We start from the raw sequence: 21,321 nt of genomic DNA on the forward strand, positions 1-21,321 counted from the left end.
GTTCCATATGAATTTGAGGATAGTTTGTTCTAGTTTTGAGAAGAATATTGGTGCAATTTTGATGGGGATTGCATTGAATATGTAGATTGCTTTGGGTAGTAATGACATTTTCACAATGTTTATTCTTCCAATCCATGAATAGGGAATAGGCCGCTCCTTTCTTTTCCCTATGGATTACTGAGTACTTTGGGGAAAAATGAAATAAAAATTCTTCTTTCATATATTTATGAATAAAATTGAGTGACTGCTTAGGTTCAATGGTGAAAATATTTCATTTATTGGTTAATTTGAATACAGTTCTTTATCACTTTTTGATGTTAGATTCTAGGTTAGGTAATAAATATAAATGTAATGTTAAAACAAATCTTCAACACTTGCTATACCAATGACAATAATATCGGTTGCAAAGTACAGAAATTCTAAATAAAATGGCTTAAATAATAGGATATATTTTTTTCAAGAAACAAGAAATCTAGATGTTAAGAATATTACAACACTGTTTAATTTATACACAGTGTCAGGATCAAGGGTCCCTGTTTCTTTCTGTTTACACCAAAGAGTGTGTATACATGTTTTCCTCATTATCACGATGGCTACTGCAATTCCATGCAGAGTCAATAACTTCCAATGAATAAGTAAGGAGTGTTTCTTCTTGACAACTTTTACACCAGTGGAAACTCCCAACTTTATCAAATTTCAACCTTTTTATCATTGGCCAATATTGACCCCATTTTCTTTCTCAAGCTAATTATTGGCATAGAAAATTGAATTATGAATGGCTTAAAGTAATAATTTATCTGCTTCTTGGGCTCTAGATAGTATGATGTTTTATTAAGATATGCACTAGTAACAGAGATTTTTTTTGCATTAAGAGAATTAGGTTTGTAAACACTGGGTCTCAGTACACTGTCTTGTAAGCATAATTACCTCAGGCACACTCAGGCTATTTCTTGAAACATGGTTTTCTATTTCTTCAACTTCTCCCAACTCCAACACTATCTTATGAACCCTTGCCTTTAAGAGTGGTTAAAAACTAAAGACAAAGCCTAACTATGTCTTACATTAAAAAAACAACACCAAAATACATCAGGAGAAAATTATGCTCTATTTTGTTCTGAATGTACCAAGAATTGTTTACTATTATAGAACATTTCTTCACCAATGGTAATTTTACTAGTAATTTTTGAGTCACCTACACAATACACTTCTATTAGTCTAAATCTGTAGCAGACACATACAGAGCATCTCTACTTTGTTATGCCTTCCAGCACAGTTGTGTCTGAGTATTTACATATTGAAATATCATTTTATTTTAAATTGATTTTTCATTTCTTTTTGAAAAATGAATTATCCATTAGGAACTGCTAGCTTTCTATTCCACCAGGACATAAAACTTGAAGTGAATAGAAACAATCCATTATTATGAAAATACAGTAAAAGTGAGATTACACTTTAATAGTCCAGAAGACATAGTGAGTACACATGGCTCAGACTCTACTGCATTGCCATTTTGCCTGCGTCCTACACCAATGGCCTCATGGAGAGTTTCTAATGACTCTGTGGAGTGGAAAATGACCGAGCCTTATTTACAGATGAATGCATATAATTTGTGCCACCATACACTTTCTGCATCACTAGGAAGGATAGAAGTAAAGAGATCTTACAAGCAGACAAAACATTAGATGATATTTCTGGTTGTCCACATTCAGTGTAAGGATAATTAAATAAAAGTATAGATATACTAATTTATGGTAGTGTTTAACATTTTCTTTTTAATTTTAGACAGGAAAATGGAAACAATGTTTGTAACACTGAGACTAGAAATCTAGAGTAGGGGTATGATGGTATCCTGCTCAAAATGGGGACTATTTGTGAAAAACTTTGTTTCTCATGTGAATATTCATCAAAGGGCATCCACTGTAGAGGAAGCTCTCTATCATCAGGTGGCTGAAATAAGGCAGTCCCTACAGGACAATCACTTTATCTGGCATTTGCTTTCTTGGCTTAAGGAACTCAAGTATAAAATTTCATGGCTGCAAGAATAGAGTTTATGAACAAACTTAATACAATAGAATTGTCCTTATTACATTGTTTTAAACAGACATCAATGCTGAGCTCCACATATGGCACCAACAGTAGGAGATCTTCCACCCTCCTGAGAGCAGGTTGAAATTATTGAATCCTTTCTATTATGATGAGCATTATAATTTGTTCTCACTGAAAAAGAATTTTAACTAGCTTGGCATTTGTAATGGTAACCAAAAACAGCCAAAATAACTCCCTTTACCTTGATACTCTCAATTTCAAACAACATTTTCCCCAAAGTCCCTTCCAAGATGACCTAAAATTGGCTACTTCTATGATTTTATTTAGCCAGGAGTGAAAAAAAAAACCACATATGCTCTTCTTTCCATTGGTGAAAGTATAACTCACTACACATTTCTTCTTCTTTTTTTTTTTTACTACTTCAGTCTACTTTCATTAGTTATCCTAGCCTGAGACAATTGTTTCTGTATTAGAATTTATTTGGGAGGCAAACCCAGGAAGTAGAAGTAAGGATAGAGAAACAGATAAAGAAGGAAAGCTGATAAAAGAGTGCTTTATCAAAGTTGCTATTTTGGGTAGATATAACTTAGTTCTCCCCGGGACTTTTCGAAGAGTATACATAACGTCTCTTAATACTTTTCATCTGAGGATCAACTGTAAGAAGCATTTATCCATTGGCTCTTATTTATTCAAGGGCTGCTTCTGGAAATGTTTACTTTTCCAAAATGAGATAAAAATGAATATATGGATACTCATGGTATCAGAGAAACCCTGGGATACAAACTAAACAATGTGCTTACACAATTCTGTTTTCCCTCATGCATTTCCCTATCCTTGGCCAGAATTTTAGACAGCTGACATTTTCTGTATTCAATAGTCTCTCATGGTTTGTGTCCCTCTTTCTCCCCAACTCTCTTTCCCCTTTCCCCTCCCTATGGCCCTCTGTTAGGTTTCTCCTGTTAGACCTATGAGTGCAAACATATGGTATCTGTCTTTCTCCACCTGACTTATTTCACCTAGCATGACACCCTTGAGGTCTATCCACTTTGCTACAAATGGCCATATTTCATTCTTTCTCATTGCCATGTCGTACTCCATTGTGTATATATACCACATCTTCTTGATCCATTCATCAGGTGATGGACATTTAGGCTCTTTCCATGTTTTGGCTATTGTTGACAGTGCTGCTATGAACATTGGGGTACATGTGCCCCTATGCATCAGCATTTCTATATACTTGGGGTAAATCCCTAGCAGGGCTATTGCAGGTCATAGGGGAGTTCTACTGATAGTTTTTTGAGGAACCTCCACACTGTTTTCCAGAGTGGCTGCACCAGTTTACATTCCCACCAGCAGTGTAGGAGGGTGCCCGATTCTCCACATCCTCACCAGCATCTACAGTCTCTTGATTTGTTCATTTTAGCCACTCTGACTGGCGTGAGATGGTATCTCAATGTGGTTTTGATTTGTATTTCCCTGATGATGAGTGATGCTGAGCATCATTTCATGTGCCTGTTGGCCATCTGGATGTCCTCTTTGGAGAAGTGTCTGTTCAGATCTTCTGCCCATTTCTTCACTGGATTATTCATTTTTCGGGAACGGAGTTTAGTGAGTTCCTTGTAGATTTTGGATACTAGACCTTTATCTGATGTGCCATTGCCACTATCTTTTCCCATTCTGTCGGTTGCCTGTTAGTTTTTTTATTGTTTCCCTTGCAATGCAGAAGTTTTTATCTTGTTGAGATCCCAATAGTTCATTTTTGTTCTTGATTCCCTTGTCCTTTGGGGATGTGTCAAGGAAGAAATTGCTGTGATTGAGGTCAAGGAGGCTGCTTCCTGCTTTCTCCTCTAGGGTTTTTATGGTTTCCTGTCTCACATTCAGGTCCTTTATCCATTTTGAGTTTATTTTTGTGAATGGTGTAAGAAAGTGATCTAATTTCATTCTTCTACATGTTGCTGTCCAGCTCTCCCAACACCACCTGTTGAAGAAGCTTAGACAGCTGACATTTTCTGAGGAGAAAGTTCATATCTTTATTCCTGAATGGTATGTGAACTCTCACTGTCATCCTGTGATATCTGAAATTGCCCATTCCCTGTTGTTATTAGTTAAGAAAGAAGCAAAAATATACCAGCAAATCTTCCGAGTACCAGATATACTATTTTTCATCAGTTTTGTTGAGAAAGCTTTGGCATACATCACTGTGTAAGTTTAAAGCCTGGGTGGCCCAGTCGGTTAAGCATCCAACTCCTGATTTCAGCTCAGGTCATGATCTCACAGTGTCATGAGTTTGAACCCCTTGTTGGGCTTGCGTTCACAGCCTGGAGTCTATTTGGGATTCTCTTTCTTTCCCTCTTTCTGCCCCTCCTTCACTTGCACTGTTTCTGTCTCTCTCAAAACAAATAAATACTTTTTTTAAAGTGTTCAAAAAATAAAAAGGACAGCACAATGTCTTGATTTGCATATATTGTGAAATAATTACAGTAGGTTTGGCTAACATCCATTTTCTCAAATAGATAATATTAAAAGAAAATAATAAAACAAATTTCCTTATGAGGAGAACTCTCAGGGTTTATGTTCCTAACAATTTTCTTACATATCATACAGCGGTAGTCATCATCTTGTATATCACATCCCTAGGACTTACTTATCACGTAACTGGACATTTGTGACTTTTGACCACTTTCTCTAATTCCATCACCCTCACCATGCCTCTGGTAACCACAAGTCTGATCTCTTTTTCTGAGGGTTATTTTTTTTTAATTCCAAAAATATGTGAGATCATACAGTGTTTATCTTTCTCCATCTGACTTGTTTCACTTTGCATAATGCCTTCAAGGTCTGTCCATGTTGTCATAAATCATAGGATTTCCTCATTTTTAATGGTTGAATAATATTCCATTGTGAATACATACCACAACTTCTATTTCCATTCATCCATTGATAGACAATTAGGTTAGCCATGTCCTGGCTATTATAAATAAAAAACATGAGGGTGCAGATATGTTTTTGAGTTAATGTTTACGTTCTTTGGATATATTCCTCAAAGTGGAATTACTGGATTGTATGATAGTTCTAATTTTAACTTTTTGAGGGTCATCCATACTGTTTTCCATAGTGGGTATACTAATTTATAATCCCACTAACAGTGGACAAGGGTTTGCTTTTTTCCACATCCATGACAGTCCTTGTTATCTTTTATTCTTTTTCATGCTGGTCATTCTAATAGGTCCTAGGTGCTATCTCAGTGTGGTTTTAATTTGCATTTCACTAATGACTACTGATGTGGAATACTTTTTCACGTACCTGTGGTTTTTTGTGCATCTTCTTTGGAGAAGTGTCTATTCTGGTCCTTGAACCATTACTTGTTTTGTTTGTTTGTTTGTTACATTTATGCTATTGAGTTGTATGAGTTCTTTATACATTTTGGATATTAACCCAATATCAGATATATATATTACAAATGGTTTTCTCATTCCATAGGTTTTTTTTTTTAACTTGATTTACTTATTTTGAGTGAGAGAAAGCATGCACACAAGCAGGTGAGGGGCAGAGAGAGAGGGAGACAGAGAATCCCAAGCTCCCTAATAACAGAGCAGAGCCCCATATGGGGTTCAATCTCATGACCATGAGATCATAACCTAAACCCAAATCACGAGACAGAAGCCAAACTGAATGGCCCACCCAGGGGCCCCTCCCATTCCATAGGATTGCTTTTTACATTGTTGGTGGTTTATTTTGCTCTGCAGAGGCTTTTCAGTTGGATGTAATCTCATATTAATTTTTTATTTTGTTGCTTATGCATTAGGTGTCATATCTAAAACCTCATTATCAAGACAGACAAGGAGCTTTATTCCTATGTTTTCTTCTAAGAGTTTCATGGTTTCAAGCCTTACATATAAGATTTTACTCCATTTTGAGATATTTTTTGGAGTATAAGATATATGTCCAGTTTCACTGTTTTACACATGAATACCAATGATCCCAGCACCATTTATTGAAAAGACTATCTTCTTCATTGATTATCCTTACCTATATTCTTGAACCTATATGTTTGATTTTATTCCTGGGCTCTTGATTCTGTCCCATTGTTCTATGTGGCTGTTTTTATGCCAGCCTCATACTTTTTTGATGACTAAAGCTATACAGTGTAGTTTAAAATCCAGAAGTGAAATGTGACCTCCTTTGTTCTTTCTCAGGATATCTTTGGCTATTTGGGGTCTTTTGTGTTTCCATATTCATTTTAGGAGTGTTTTTTTGCTACGTATATAAAAATGTCATTGGAATCTTGGCAGAGATAGCATTAATCTATAGATGCCTTTTGGAAGCATTGACATTTTAATGATATTAATTATTCCAACTCATTAACATAGATTTTTCTATTTATTTTTGTCTTCTTTAATTTGTTTCATCAATGTTTTGTAGTTTTCAAAGTAGAGATATTTCACCTCCTTAGTTAAATTTATTCCTAAGTATTTTATTGTTTTTGATTCTATTGCAAATGAGATTGATTTATTTCTTTGTTTAGAAAATTAGTTGTTAGTTTATAGAAATGCTACCTATGTTTGTATGTTAATTTTGTATCCTGCAAATACTGACTTCATTGATTACATTTAACAGGTTTTGGTTGAGTCTTTAGAATTTTCTATATATGAAATTATGTCATCTGCAAATAGAGATTTTATTTCTTCCTTTCCAGTTTTGATATCTTTTGTTTCTTTTTCTTGCCTGACTGCTTTAGCTAGGACATCTAGACTATGTTGAATAGGAGGGGTGAGAGTGAGTATGCTTGCCTGGACATATTTCTATAAGTTTCAATCTTGAAACAGGACCCTAGTTGACTTCCTGTCCCCCAGAATGAAGAAAACATTCATGTAACCTGATCAAACTTTTTAAAATGTTTTTTATAATTTATTTTTGAGAGATGGAGAAAGAGATAGTGAACAGGGGAGGGTCAGAGAGAGAGGGAGACACAGAATCTGAAGCAGGCTCTAGGGTCTGAGCTGTCAGCACAGAGCCCGAGGTGGGGCTCGAACCCACAAACCATGAGCTCATGACCTGAGCTGAAGTTGGACGCTTACCTGACTGAGCCACCCAGGTGCCCCCTGATCACACTGTTTTATCCAGGATTCCTAATCAGTTAAAATTTAAAGTTAAAAGAACAGAAGACCTAAATAACACAAGTGGATTATTGTTAGTGATGGTGAGGGGAATAATCCTACTGTCATTTGATTTATAGACTCTTGATTCTAGAAACTAGAGACAGAGCACTATGTATTTCCCATTAATTCAATGTATATCTAATGTATATCTAAAAATTTCAATATAGTATTCCAATAGATGTTCCCAGGTTGGCTCATCCATTGAGCTTTTAACAGACTATTAAATTATTATATTACACTGACTGCTCCTGGATGATTCTTTATAGAGTAAACTTTGTTCATTTTATTACCATGTGCCTATTATTCCATGTCTCTTGCATAAAATAATCCCTTTTTTCTTAGGCAATATTATATAGGAATCCTAGGTCAGCAAATCTGCCATTCTTTAAGTTCTCAGAAGGTGGTGCTGGCAGAAATTTTATGAAATGGGAAAATAACCCATTTTCAGAATTGTTATAGAGTCCAGTAATCTGAATCATGACCTCTCCAGGATAGAAAGAGATTGATGCAATTAATTTTCCACTAAGTAGCCACCTGGTCATCCCTAGACAATGATGTGCTATTGAAGAAAAGGTTATGTTCTTATCTATTAGTACTTGGCATATTTCACCAAGAATAGTATGTAGATCAGCTTTAGTAGGGAGGGGCCTAAGCCAATGGGTTCATGCATAGCTTCCATCCCTGCCATCACTGTCGCTCTGTTCATGGAGTCATCGGACAAGCACTATGGTTGTTAAGGAGACATCCTATCTTATGTCCAAGTGACAAGTCATCCTTCCCATCTGATATTTGAGTACCTCCTCTGGGATGGGTGTCCTCTGATGAGAACTAGAAAAGATACAAAAATCTAAAACTCTTTGCTCACTCTCATTAGTCTTCCTAAATGCCGTGTAGTGGTTGACATGTATGCTTCTCAGCTACCCTTTTGAGAACTGACACTCAGTGTCCAGCTGCTGAACATTTCTATGGCTGAAAACTTTCAGCTGAATGACTTTCTATAAATTTCTCTTCACATAAGTAGGCAATCTTGCCCAAGGCCACAGTCCCTCCTGGAGGTCATACCCAGTGACTAACTGAAAAAAAGCCAAAAAATTTGCTGAAAGTTAAGAAAACTCTAGATGCTCACCTAGAACCAGTTAAGACCTCTCTCTGCTGAGAGAGAATCACAATTGATTTTCTCTTCTATTCAATCCTACCTCCTTCACTCTTCCAGATATGTCCCCAAAGGTACTACTCAATTACTTTACTGAATGAAAATTTTAATCTCAATCTCTGAAAGGCAATATATGACAAATGATACCAGAAGTAGCCTTAAAAAACTGGGATTTTGGTGCTATGTTGTCGTAACCCGTGGGTTACGACACTATGTGACAAGCTAGCAAGAAAGAGTCCATCACTGGGAGTAGATAGAACACAGAGACCCAACAAAATACTGTACTCATGTAATTTTTAAACTCTCATTGATGGTGAGTTGATAAGGAATATCAGGGAAGGAAAGATCCTGGTGGGGACAAAAAACAGGCATTTAACGAAGCTGGGTAAGTAATATAGTATTTATGGAATTGACCAGCTTTATCTAGGCTCTAATGCATTGAAAAAGTGGATGAAAGGCTTATAATGATTATTTACCAATTAAAGTCTTAGTTTTAAAACAAAAGGACTTTCTTTTTTTTAATTAATGAATTTTTTTACACAATTTGTTTTTTTAACATATGCAATTATTTTCCATCATTTATAATACAGTAGTTACAATGATACTCCAAACAGAAAAGCAAAGTAAAAAATCAAAACCCCCACTTCTATTTCATGTAATTAGACTTATACAGGAATTAGAAGGTTAAGTAACAACTAGTTAATCACCTAATTTCACAGCTATCTGAAGTAGCAACCGTTATATAGCAGCTTATCTATGATGTATTCAAGATAAATGATACAATTTATTACTTGCCCATAAGCTACAACACAGCCTGCTTAATACCTTTCCTTAAATTCCACCTCTATACTACAATATACTTTAGGTCCATGCAAAAAAGTAGTTACCTTTTATATAGGAAATGGATGATTAAGTCTTTGGACTTTCTTAGCAACCTGTGAGAAGAGTTTCAATGTTAGCAGCCAGAGGGCATGAAAAGATAAAGATATGACCCAGGAATGATCTATAAATGTATTTATAAGAATAGCTACAAGAGAGTGTGAATTCTCAGCCTGATTTTGTATGTTATAACAAATTCAGGTCATTGATTTGGAAAGAGAGGGACATTAAGAAATGAGATGGGAGTTATTTAGATTGATGCTTTCAGAGATTCTGAATCTCTCAATTCTTTTGAACTCTTGTCATGCTCAGATGGTCTATTTCTCCATGTGAAAGGTGAGTGTACGTTCTTGCTTGAAGATGAAATAGAGGCCCATGACTTGCATGAAAGCATGTCCCTTCCTCAGGATTTGCCCTCACTACTCCTATTGGTCACCAGGCCTGTAAGTACAGTTAAGCTACAACAGAGCATGACAGAGCAGCCGGCCCGAACCAATATGCTGCTGGAGCTCACAAGGTCACTTTTCAATAGGATGGACTTTGAAGATTTGGGGTTGGTAGTATATTGGGATCTCCACCTGCCACCAAGGCTGTGTTTGAGAACCTTCCTAGGAGAGTCATCAGGGGTTCTTAAGCTGAGCTCAAGTGCCCCGTGTGTCTTTTGGAATTTGAGGAGGAGGAGATTGCCATTGAGATGCCTTGGCATCAGTTCTTCCATTCCAACTGCATTCTATCCTGGCTAAGCAAGACAAATTCCTGCCCTTTGTGCCGCCATGAGCTACCCACTGATGATGACACTTACGAGAAAAATAGATGAGATAAGGCTCGCAAGCAGCAGCAAAAGCACCGACTTGAGAACCTCCATGGAGCCATGTACTCTTGAGGTGTCTGGGGCTGAGTACCAGTCTTCCATGTCTTTCTCTTGCACAGTGAATCCTCATTAAAGTTTTCTTTACCCCCCCAAAAAAGAGAGCAAAGGGAGTATAGCTGAAAGAATCTTTAAGATGCAGCCATCAAATACTATCAGGATCCTAGGGAGTGTACATGGTCTGAGCAGGCAGGGCAAGAACTTGAAGTTGTATAACGGAGAACTTATAGATATGAGACTCTCTCATGATACAAGATTTGTCATCTTAGCAAGACATCCTCCAGAATATAGAATTAATATCCTGTTCTTGGAAATGAGCAGACTCTTGATTATTGGAGAAAGTGATGGCTAAGAGTAAGTAGAAATGCCAAAATTTCCATAAAAGACAGTAGAAGAAGAGACTAAAATTCTAAGAGAAATGGACATGCTTTAATAGATATGCTACTTAAGGCAAAGAAAGACCCTTACCAACTGCTAAAGTTTATAGGTGGATCAAAAGACACTTTCCTTTTTCAGTCAAAGAAGACACAAAAAATATTCCATGCTCCTGGATTGGGAGAAAAAATATTGTTAAAATGTCAGTACTACCCAAAGCAATCTATACATTCAATCCCTATTAAAATAACACCAGCATTCTCCACAGAGCTAGAACAAACAATCCTAAAATTTATATGGAACCAGAAAAGACCCTGAATAGCCAAAGCAATCCTGAAGAAGAAAACCAAAGTTGGAGGCATCACAATTCTGAACTTGAAGATGTATTACAAAGTTGTAATCATCAAAACAGTACAGTACTGGCACAAAAACAGACACATAGATCAATGGAATAGCAAATAGAACCCTGAAATGGACCCAGAAATGTATGGCCAACTAATCTTTGACAAAGCAAGAAGAATATCCAATGGAATAAAGACAGTCCCTTCAGCAAATGGTGCTGGGAAAACTGGACAGCGACATGCAGAAAAATGAACCTAGACCACTTAAATTGTCATATGATATGGCATAAATATAATGAAATCTAAGTCATACTCAAAACTCCAAATAAAGCTAAAGCAGAACTAAGCTGTGTGTATTAGAAAAGAATACTTTATTACAGGAGAAAATCTTCATGGCTTTGGAGCAGTGAAAACATTAATTCTAAGGTAAAATTTTCCTTGGACTTCATTAAAATTATCAAAAGATAACTTCATATTTTAGGAGAAGACACTTTTTTAAACATTTTTATTTATTTTTGAGAGACATTAATGGGGAAGGGGCAGACAGAGAGGGAGACACAGAATCCGAAGCAGCCTCCAGGCTTTGAGCTGTCAGGCCAGAGCATGACATGGGGCTCAAATCCTGAGATCATGACCTGAGCTGAAGTCAGATGCCTAACCAACTGATCCATCCAGGTGACCTCCCTCCCACTTTTTTAAAGCACTTTTATTTATTTTTGAGAACCAGAGAGAGACAGAGCGTAAGTGGGGGAGGGGCAGAGACACAGGGAGACACAGAATCCGAAGCAGGCTCCAGGCTCTGAGCCATCAGCAAAGGCCCATAGGAAAATATACTTTCAATACCTGCATCCCACAATAGACTTACATGCATTTATTGGAAAAAGTAAGACAACTCAAATACAGGGGGTAGGGGGAGAAAATAAATGACTTAGGCAATTCTCAAAAGAGGGTATTTCAAATGACATATAGGCTTAAAAAATGTAAATTATAACCAAAATGCCACAACACTGCAAACCCACTAATGGCTAATTTTTTAAAACTAACAAAACCAAGTGTTGTTGAGATGTAGGGTAAATGGAACTCTCCCGGACTGCTGGTGGGGATATGAGGTGATAAGACCAATTTGGAAAATTGGCATTATCCACTAAAAAAGTTGAACATACCTATACCTTCAACCATGGAACTCAACTCTGCTTTTTTATGTAAGATGACACACTGCATAAAATAGCTAAATGAGACTCTAAATATCAGAGATCTACGCAGTATCAAAAGTTACTAATAATTAATAGGCTAGAGGTAACTAATGGCAAGATGCAAGCAAAACTTGAACTCCCAAACATCTTAAACATATTAAGTCATTTATTGGTGCTTAAGTTCAAGGGATTGGGGTTGTGCCAAGAAGAAAGGGAAGAACCAGACACAGATTAGTTTTAGAAGTGCTTATGAAATTTGACAGAAAGCAGCATATCTAGGGGCATCTGGGTGGCTAGGTTGGTTAAGAGTCTGATTCTTTATTTCAGCTTAAGTCATGATCACTCACAGTTCATGAGATTGATCACCGACCTGGGCTCTGTGTTGACAGCAAGGAGACTGCTTGTGATTCTCTCTCTCCCTGTCTCTCTCTGTCCCTCCTTTCCCTCCTTCTCTCTCTCTCTCAAAATAAGTAAATAACCTTAAAAAAAGCAACATATCTAGTCCTTCGCAAAATCAGAGTAAACTATGTTGGATTAATTTACTATATTGCTAACTTATAATTACAATGAATGATCATAAGGAAAGGGGTCAATGGAATGAACTTAAAGTTTTATAATTTTTTAAAAAAAATCCTTACAAGTCTTTTTTTTTTGAAAGTCTTCTGAATATATTGTATAAGCTCAGAATTATGGAACAAATGTGAAAAAGATTTTGGCTTTGGTAGAGCCATTTAAAACATGTTTCTATTGCTTTTACTAGGGATTACACATAGAGATCAGGGTATATTATAATCTCTTTAACTCCTATTCTTTAAGATTTGAAATCTTAAAGTTGCTGGATCACATAAAACTTTTTTGGTAAGTGAAGACTCTAATGAAGTAAATTATAACATCTCATGAGTAAATGAAAATAAGTGGAAAAAGGGAAGACAGAATAGAGAAGGTCAAAGAAAAAAATTACAAAAGCACACAATTCAAATTGTATGTAACTGTCTATAACCCAGACAAAAGAAAAATTCTAGTAGTAGATTTTAAATGGCATTGCTGTTTGTTTTTTTTGCCATTCTTTTGTCCTTAGGCAAAAGGCTGTGCTGTCACAACCAAAATATTTAACAAGTTCTTATGCATTTTAATGATAACAGCAAGAAACAACCCAAAATACAATGTCCTGAATCAACCTAAGACAGTATGCTTCTAAAGAACAAGGAGAGAACAAGGTTTCTGTTGTAGAGACCAGCTTCCTGCCTCCTTATGTTATCACTCAAGAGCTCAGTCCCAGCAGCACAGAGCATGAACGACCAGATTAGCCATTTGTCATCTTTCAGACTCATGAAGGGATGACCCTTGTTGAAAGGGAAAAACAGCCTTTGTAGAACGGAGACAAGATGGTTGTTAAGAAGGGAGAGGGAGAAGAGTTGTTCTGTTTGTTTATGTGTTTGTTTGGGGTTGTTTGTTGTTCCCCTTCCTCTGTACTAGAAAGAAGAAAATAATGAATAAGAAATAAATTTATTAAAATAATAAAAATATGTTTTTAGAATGTTAGGTTCAATCATTTAATACATTCCCATGATGGTAAGCCTTTAATTGAAAAGGTAAAGGTACAGTAAAATAGATCAAAATCTATATAAACAGGAATATGATAAGCTATCAATGCATTTATTCACCTAATTATCATACAGTGGGTAAGAGGTAAAACACTGAAATTGAGTAAAATTATCTTAGAATAAGGATCAAGAAGTCCTTATTCATAGTGGATAGTAAGCTTAACGAGCTATTTGTTTCAAGAAGTGGCAGTGGCAGGAAATTCAACTGGATTCAAAATGATTTTCATCAAACTGATGAATGATAGAACTATAAAGAGTAACTAAGAAACGCTTGGGCATGATTCAACTTTCAGTTAAAGTGAGGAAAACTAATCCATGCCAACCGATGACAGGTAACTTGTAGTGATTGTTCACAACAGAGTAATTGCTTGGAACAGAGATGTCTAACAGAAAGCCACATATGGCTGTTTAAATTTAAATCAGTTAAAACTAAATATTTAGTCCTTCATTTGCAATATACGCATTTCAAGTTCTTATGAGCTTCATGATGTCAGTGGATTCGGTATGGGACAGCAGAGTTTTAGACCATTTCCATTACCAGAGGGAGCCCTACTCTGCAGTGCTAGTGAAATGACCAGGAGCTCCTTCCTGTTTCAATACCTCTCATGTTGCAACATTGTATTTTATATCTCACTAAAGAGAAACTCTGGGGTTAAATATGTTCCAAACCTAATTTTATAGGAAATAAGTTCTGAGAAATGTAAAAAGAAGTTCCATGAAAAACAAGTGGTAAAAGTTCTATAGCAAAATATTCTGTAAAAATATTTAATGCAGTGACCCACATTAGAGTTTCACAGAATATTATACATTAGCATATTTGAAATGACACTGAAAAATTCTATAGTAAATATACAGCTCAACTTTGCTTACCCAAATGTTCAGAAAGAGAATATTTTTTTTCTTTAGATTTCTCCAGTGATATTAATGTCCAAGAAAATACAGAAAAATCCTATGGTATGAATCTTATACCTATAAATCCAGATTTCTTATGTGTAAATTTATTTCTATAACTTGTAAAATTTGTTTTGTTTTAAAGTATCATTTAATAAAAGAATGAATAAGCTATATAACTATCAGCTTATGATAATAACATCTCTTTCATTTTACTTTTAAAAATTATGCAGTATATTGATGTGGAGTGTTTTTCTTTCTTTTCTTTTTTTATGGAAAGAGAGAAAATGAGAGAGAGAGAGAGAGAGAGAGAGAGAGAATGAGTGGGGAAGGGCCGGGGGCTGGGAACAGAGGATCTGAAGTGGGGTGCGGGGCTCCAACTCATGAACCACAAGATCCTGACCTGAGCCAAAGTCAGATGCTCAACCAACTGAGCCCCTAGGTGTCCCTAGATGGTGAGTCTTATTTTAAAGATTCAGTATTCAGTAACTTGCCCAAGAATAAATAATGACAGCATGCTATAGAAGGATTTATAGTAAAGTTGGCTTCAGTCCAGACCTTGTACCTTTTCCATTGTTTAAAGAAAGAAAATTTAATAGCCCTTCTTCCCCCTGCTACCCTAAATTATGCCAGAGACCAACAAGCAAAGCCGATAAATGGATAGTTTCTCAAACTGAATCTGTGATGGGTAACTCAGAGCCCCCCAATGATGGGAATCTACCCAACTCCACTATGGCCCCACTTAGATTGGTATCATTGCACCAGATTCTGCCACAGGCTAAGCACTATGCTTCCTGATGTAAATATAAGATAACAAAACATGATCTTTCACTTCAAAAGAACTTAAGCCTTGAGAGAAGAAAGTTGAGATGACAAAATTTAAGTGTAATTATTGGCACCCTTGGTGTGTGGGAAAGGGGTATAAGTTTACCTTGAGGAGTGAGGTATGACGGTACTGATGACTTTTGACTGAGACAAAAAATATTGGTTGGAGTCTTCATCAGACAACTGTTGGAGAGCTTGCAGTCATGAAGAAAGGCATCTGCAAAAGCAAAGTGGCATTAGAAAGCTGGTAAGTTTACAGCAGAGCAACGACTTTGACACAGCATGAGCACAGAGTGCCTAGTTGAGATAGTCCTCTGCAGTAGGTCACAAATATGTAATTTATCATATTGAGCTAAGGGGCCACTAAAGCAATAAAAATACAGAAATCATACAATTTTATTTGTGTGTCAGAAACAGAACTCAGTACAGATTTTTGAAGTGATTAAACAATAAAAAACAGGGCAACCAGTTAAGAGACAATTCCAACAATTCCGGTGAGTCATTCTGGATATGGATAATGACATGTATCTAGACTAGGACAGAGGCAATGGTAATAGGAAATATTTTGGAAAAAAAAAAGATGCTGAGTTTTATGAAGGTGTTTGTGGAACATTCTTATGAAGATATCCAGTAGAAATCTGATTCAGAAGTCTGGCGTTTGAAAGAAAAGTTAACTCTACACTAAACTCTGAAGTCAATAATACTAATTTTTTAATGGCTGGTCAAGGATGGTAACTTTGACCTCTTATCTCTCTCACTGAAGACTCTACTATTCTATCATTATCAAGACCATCAGTGATTCCACTTGATATTATACCCATATTCCTACAAACCTTTTTATTAGAGTAAGGTCAGGTAAACACGATACAACACTCTAAATACATGTTCTTCCCCGCCATAATATCACAGCTTTATCATCCTGATAAGTGATCATTACGTAAAATTATCCAACCTAAAAAGCCAGATATTATTAAATTATCAAAAATTTCCAATCTACATTTTCCTAAGGCCATTTTTCAAATCTTTACTACTGTTTATATGTCTAAGCAGGTAATTGGTGATTTACTAGCTATTTGATAATTTTAAAAATTAGTATATTTTCAATGTGGCTGCTAGAGTCACTAACTTACATAAAGAAAAGTACTTAATTATAACCAAATATTTCCACATCCACTAGAAAAAGAGTCACATACTATTTTGTACTATTTTTCAAATTATGCTCAATTGTATTTTTAAACTAAGTTTGACATAAAATGCAGAATGTAAACATATTCAGAATATAAATTCATTCGAATGAGAACACAGTTTCTGCTATGATTCTGATACATGTTTTGAACACTGAGCAAAACTCTTAAGGATCAATGCTGGATATCAAATCAAAACTGTAATGAGATAGCACCTCAAATCTGTTAGGATGGCTATTACTAAAAACATAAAAGATGACAAGTCCGGTGAGGACGTGGAAAAACTGGCACCCTTGTACACTGCTGATGGGTCTGTAAAATGGAAGAGCTGCTGTGAAAAACAGAATGGAGATTTCTCAAAAAGTTAAATCTAGAACTACCCTATGACTCAGCAGTCCCACTTCTGCATACATATTCACAAGAATTGAAATGGGGACTATGAGTGACATCTGCACTCCCATGGTCACAGCAGGTTTATTTCCAATAGGAATGGGTAAAGAAAATGTGATACACACACAGACACACACACACACATACATACAATGGAAAAATATTCACCCTTAGAAAAGGATAAATTTTTTCCATTGTGACAACATGGATGACTTAGACAAACATGATCTCACTTATTCCTGTAGAATTCAAAATAGTCAAACTCATAGAAAGAGAGAAGGCTAGTGGCTGCCAGCAGCAGCAGGTGCAGAAAATAGGGAAATTTTGGTCAGGGGTACAGTTTCAGTTATGCAAGTTGGGTGGTTCTTAAGATTTAATGTACATTATGGTGAATATAGTTAGTAATACTTTGCTGTGGTTTTTAAGTTTGCTAAAAGCAATCCCTATCAAAATAACGCCAGCATTCTTCACAGAGCTAGATCAAACAATCCTAAAATTTGTATGGAACCAGAAAAGACCCAGAGCAGCCAAAGAAATCCTGAAAACAAAAACCAAAGCTGGAAGCATAACAATCCTGGAATTCAACATATATTACAAAGCTGTCATCATCAAGACAGTATGGTACTGGCACAAAAACAGACAGAATGGAACAGAATAGAGAACCCAGAAATGGACCCACAAACATATGACCAACTAATCTTTGACAAAGCAGGAAAGAATATCCAATGGAATAAAGACAGTCTCTTCAGCAAATGGTGCTGGGAAAACTGAATAGCGACATGCAGAAGAATGAACCTGGGCCACTTTCTTATCCCATACACAAAAATAAACTCAAAATGGGTGAAAGACCTAAATAAAGACAGGAAGCCATCAAAATCCTCGAGGAGAAAGCAGGCAAAAACCTCTTTGACCTTGGCCACAGCAACTTCTTAATCAACATGTTTCTAGGGGCAAGAGAAACAAAAGCAAAAATAAACTATTGGGACCTCATCAAAATAAAAAGCTTCTCTGCACAGTGAAAAAAACCATCAGCGAAACTAAAAGGGAACCAACGAAATGGGAGAAGATATCTGCAAATGGCATATCAGATAAAGTATCCAAAATCTATAAAGAACTTATCAAACTCAACACTCCAAAAAACAAATAATCCATTGAAGAAATGGGTAAAAGACATGAATAGAGACTTTTTCAGAAAGATATTCAGATGGCAAACAGAAACATGAAAAATTGCTCAACATCACTCATCATCAGGGAAATATAAATTAAAACCACAATGACTAACACTGTGGTTAGAATGGCTAACATTAACAACTCAGGCAACAGCAAATGTTGGCAAGGATGTAGAGAAAGAGGATCTCTTTTGCACTGCTGGTGAGAATGCAAACTGGTGCTGCCATTATGGAAAACAGTATGGAGGTTCCCCCCAAAATTAAAAATAGAACCACGCTATGACCCAGCAATTGCATTACTAGGTTTTTATCCAAGGGACATAGGTATGCCATTTTGAAGGGGCATAGGCACCCCAAATGTATGTGTGTGTACATATATATATATATATATATATATGTACACACACACACACACACACACACACACTGGAGTATTACTTGGCAATCAAAAAGAATGAAATCTTGCTATTTGCAACTCTGTGGATAGAACTAGAAGGCATTATGCTAAGTAAAATTAATCAGAAAAAGATAGAGATCATATGACTGTGAAGGAATTTAAGACACAAAACAGATGAACATAAGGAAAGAGAAGCAATAATACAAAAGCAGAGAGGGGGACAAAACACAAGAGACTCTTAAAAGAGAGAACAAATAGAGGGCTGCTGAGTGGATGGGCTAAATGGGTAATTGGCATTAAATAATCTACTCTTCAAATCACTGTCACTATATGCTCACTAACATGGACATGAATTTAAAAATAAAATAATAAAAGAAAGGCTGTATTAAAAAAAAAAAAAGAAATTTGCTAAGAGGATCATCTCTTCTTACCGCAAACAAAGAAGGAAAAAGAAAGGGTAAACTATGTGAGGTGATGAAAATATTAATTAACTTCATTGTGATGGTCATTTCAGTATATGTACATATATCAAATCACAATCTCTATCTGTCAATTATACCATAAAAAAGTTGAAAAATGTCAAGTGATCAGTCAAGTGGGCACCATTTATATTTTGAGGACTTTGAAAAATTACATGGGTGCAAATTAAGGAAGTGTGTGGCAATGTCTCATGACAGTATTCTTCATCAAAAAGTCCTGTGTTGCCTTTTGTGAAACCATGTTAGAACAACACCTATACATCCTAATATCGCTACCTGGCTCCAAAAGGTTTTGTGATTTGCAAGATCAAAATATAATGGCAACTAATAAAGATATTCAAAAGAGCATTTTAGAACAAGTGAAGACAGTGCCAAAGGAGATTTTAAAATATTTTAAACAGTGATAGTGTTATTAGAGTCCGCATAGAAACTTTTAGAATTACAATGGTAAGGAATATAATACTTGGACATGTTCCATCACGTCTGCTGTAGTTTTTTTTTTTTAGAATAATTGATTTAGAAATAAAATGGATAGCATATACCAAACTAGCTGCTAATAATGTTGCTGAATAGGACTCTTTTGTCACATTTGCTTATTAAACAGTCAAGAAATAGCTGAACTTAGCACATAATACATTTGCATGTAAATTATATTTCTAAAATACTTAGAAATAGTTTATTATAGGTGGATTAAGAACACCTTCCTCAAAATTTACAAAATCAATTTGCATATCCAGACCTTTAAAACTGATAATGAAACATTAAACTTGGTCCATCCTGTAAATGAGTAATTAATTCTACACTTTAGTTTACTGAGATCCAACTTAGATAATTTCTGTTATATCAAACCAAATACATATGTTTTATTGGGGAAAAATATTCCTGATGATATTTTGTTTCATACAGCTTACATTATTGAAAAAGACAATTTAAATTTCGATGTAAGTTATTCTTTGAAACATTTCCCTCTGAAACAAATGAGGCAATGAAATAGCAGAGCAAAACAACTAAAAGAAAAATAGGTAAAATAAGCACATGATTTTCCCTTTGCTCTTCAGTTAAAGGCTATGTTCAAAATCCTTTGATTTTAGTCAACATCACACTTTACAGTTGAACTGTTAGGGCAGTTCCATTAAATTCAGAAACAAAGGAAATATATATCTGTTGTGACTTCTATTTCCAAATGTCATTCTGGTTTATACCACTAATGTAAATGTAAATTATAAAAAATACAAATGACAGAAACATGAGTATATGTCAAATATAATCTCTAAGTTAAAAAGGCAATTAAAAAATTACAAGGCACAGTTTAAATAGTCAGTTATCAAATACATTAATAATGAGAACACTTAGTTTTGGCTAGGGTACAGTCCGTTCTCGTAGGCACTGTAAGTTGGGATTAGATTAGTACATCTAGTCTGAAGCCACTTTGGCAGTTAATGGCAAGAGGCTTTAAACAAGGCTATTCCTTTAAAATTAACAAAACAGGAAACAATGGATGTTGGTGAGGATGTGGAGAAAGGGAAACCCTCTTACACTGTTGATGGAAATGCAAACGGATGCAACCACCAGTTAAAAATAGAACTACCCTACAACCCAGCAACTGTGCTACTAGGTATTTACCCAAAGGATACAAAAGTACTGATTCAAAGGGGCTAAATTCACCCAATGTTATAGCAGCAGTATTAACAATAGCCAAATTATGAAAAAGCCTGAATGTCCACCAACTGATAAATGGTTAAAGAAGAAGTGGTATGTGTGTATACACACACACACACACACACACACACACACACACACACACACCACACACACACGTACGTACATAACAGAATATTACTCGGCCATAAAAAATAATGAAATTATACCCTTTGCAGCAAGGTGGATGAAGCTAGAGTGTATTATGCTAAGCAAAATAAATCAGTCAGAGAAAGACAAATATCATATGATTTCACTCATATGTGGAATTTAAGAAACAAAAAAGATGAACATAGGGAAAAGAAAAAAGAGAGAGAGAGACAGGCAAACCATTAAGTAGACTTTTAACTATAGAGAATAAATTGAGGGTTGCAGGAGGAGAGGTGAGCAGGGGGATAGGCTAAACAGGTGATGTGTATTAAGGATGAGCACTGGGTGCTGCGTGCAGGTAATGAGTCCCTGAATTCTCCTCCTAGTGCTTGTATCACAACATGTGTTACCTAACTAGAATTCAAACAAAAACTTGAAACAAAACAAACAAAAGAGGCTATTCCTTTGTGACCAAGGAATCTCATCTCTAAGAAGTTATAATCATAAAATAGTAAAAACTGAGTCACAGCATTGTGAAAAAATATGTTTATAGACATAATATGAGTAAGAGACAAAGTAA

General features: G+C 35.7%; 1 long non-coding RNA gene across 1 annotated transcript in view; it reads right to left on the reverse strand.

The window, feature by feature from the left end:
• LOC115302945 overlaps positions 1-21,321 on the reverse strand; it is a 59,013-nt gene that overhangs the window by 31,659 nt on the left and 6,033 nt on the right. Inside the window, exon 2 of the long non-coding RNA XR_003913734.1 lies at positions 15,441-15,551. This is a non-coding gene — a long non-coding RNA (uncharacterized LOC115302945). The remainder of the gene's footprint in view (positions 1-15,440; positions 15,552-21,321) is intronic.

The sequence above is a fragment of the Suricata suricatta genome, chromosome 9 (assembly GCF_006229205.1).
Source record: "Suricata suricatta isolate VVHF042 chromosome 9, meerkat_22Aug2017_6uvM2_HiC, whole genome shotgun sequence".
Classification (NCBI taxonomy): domain Eukaryota; kingdom Metazoa; phylum Chordata; class Mammalia; order Carnivora; family Herpestidae; genus Suricata; species Suricata suricatta.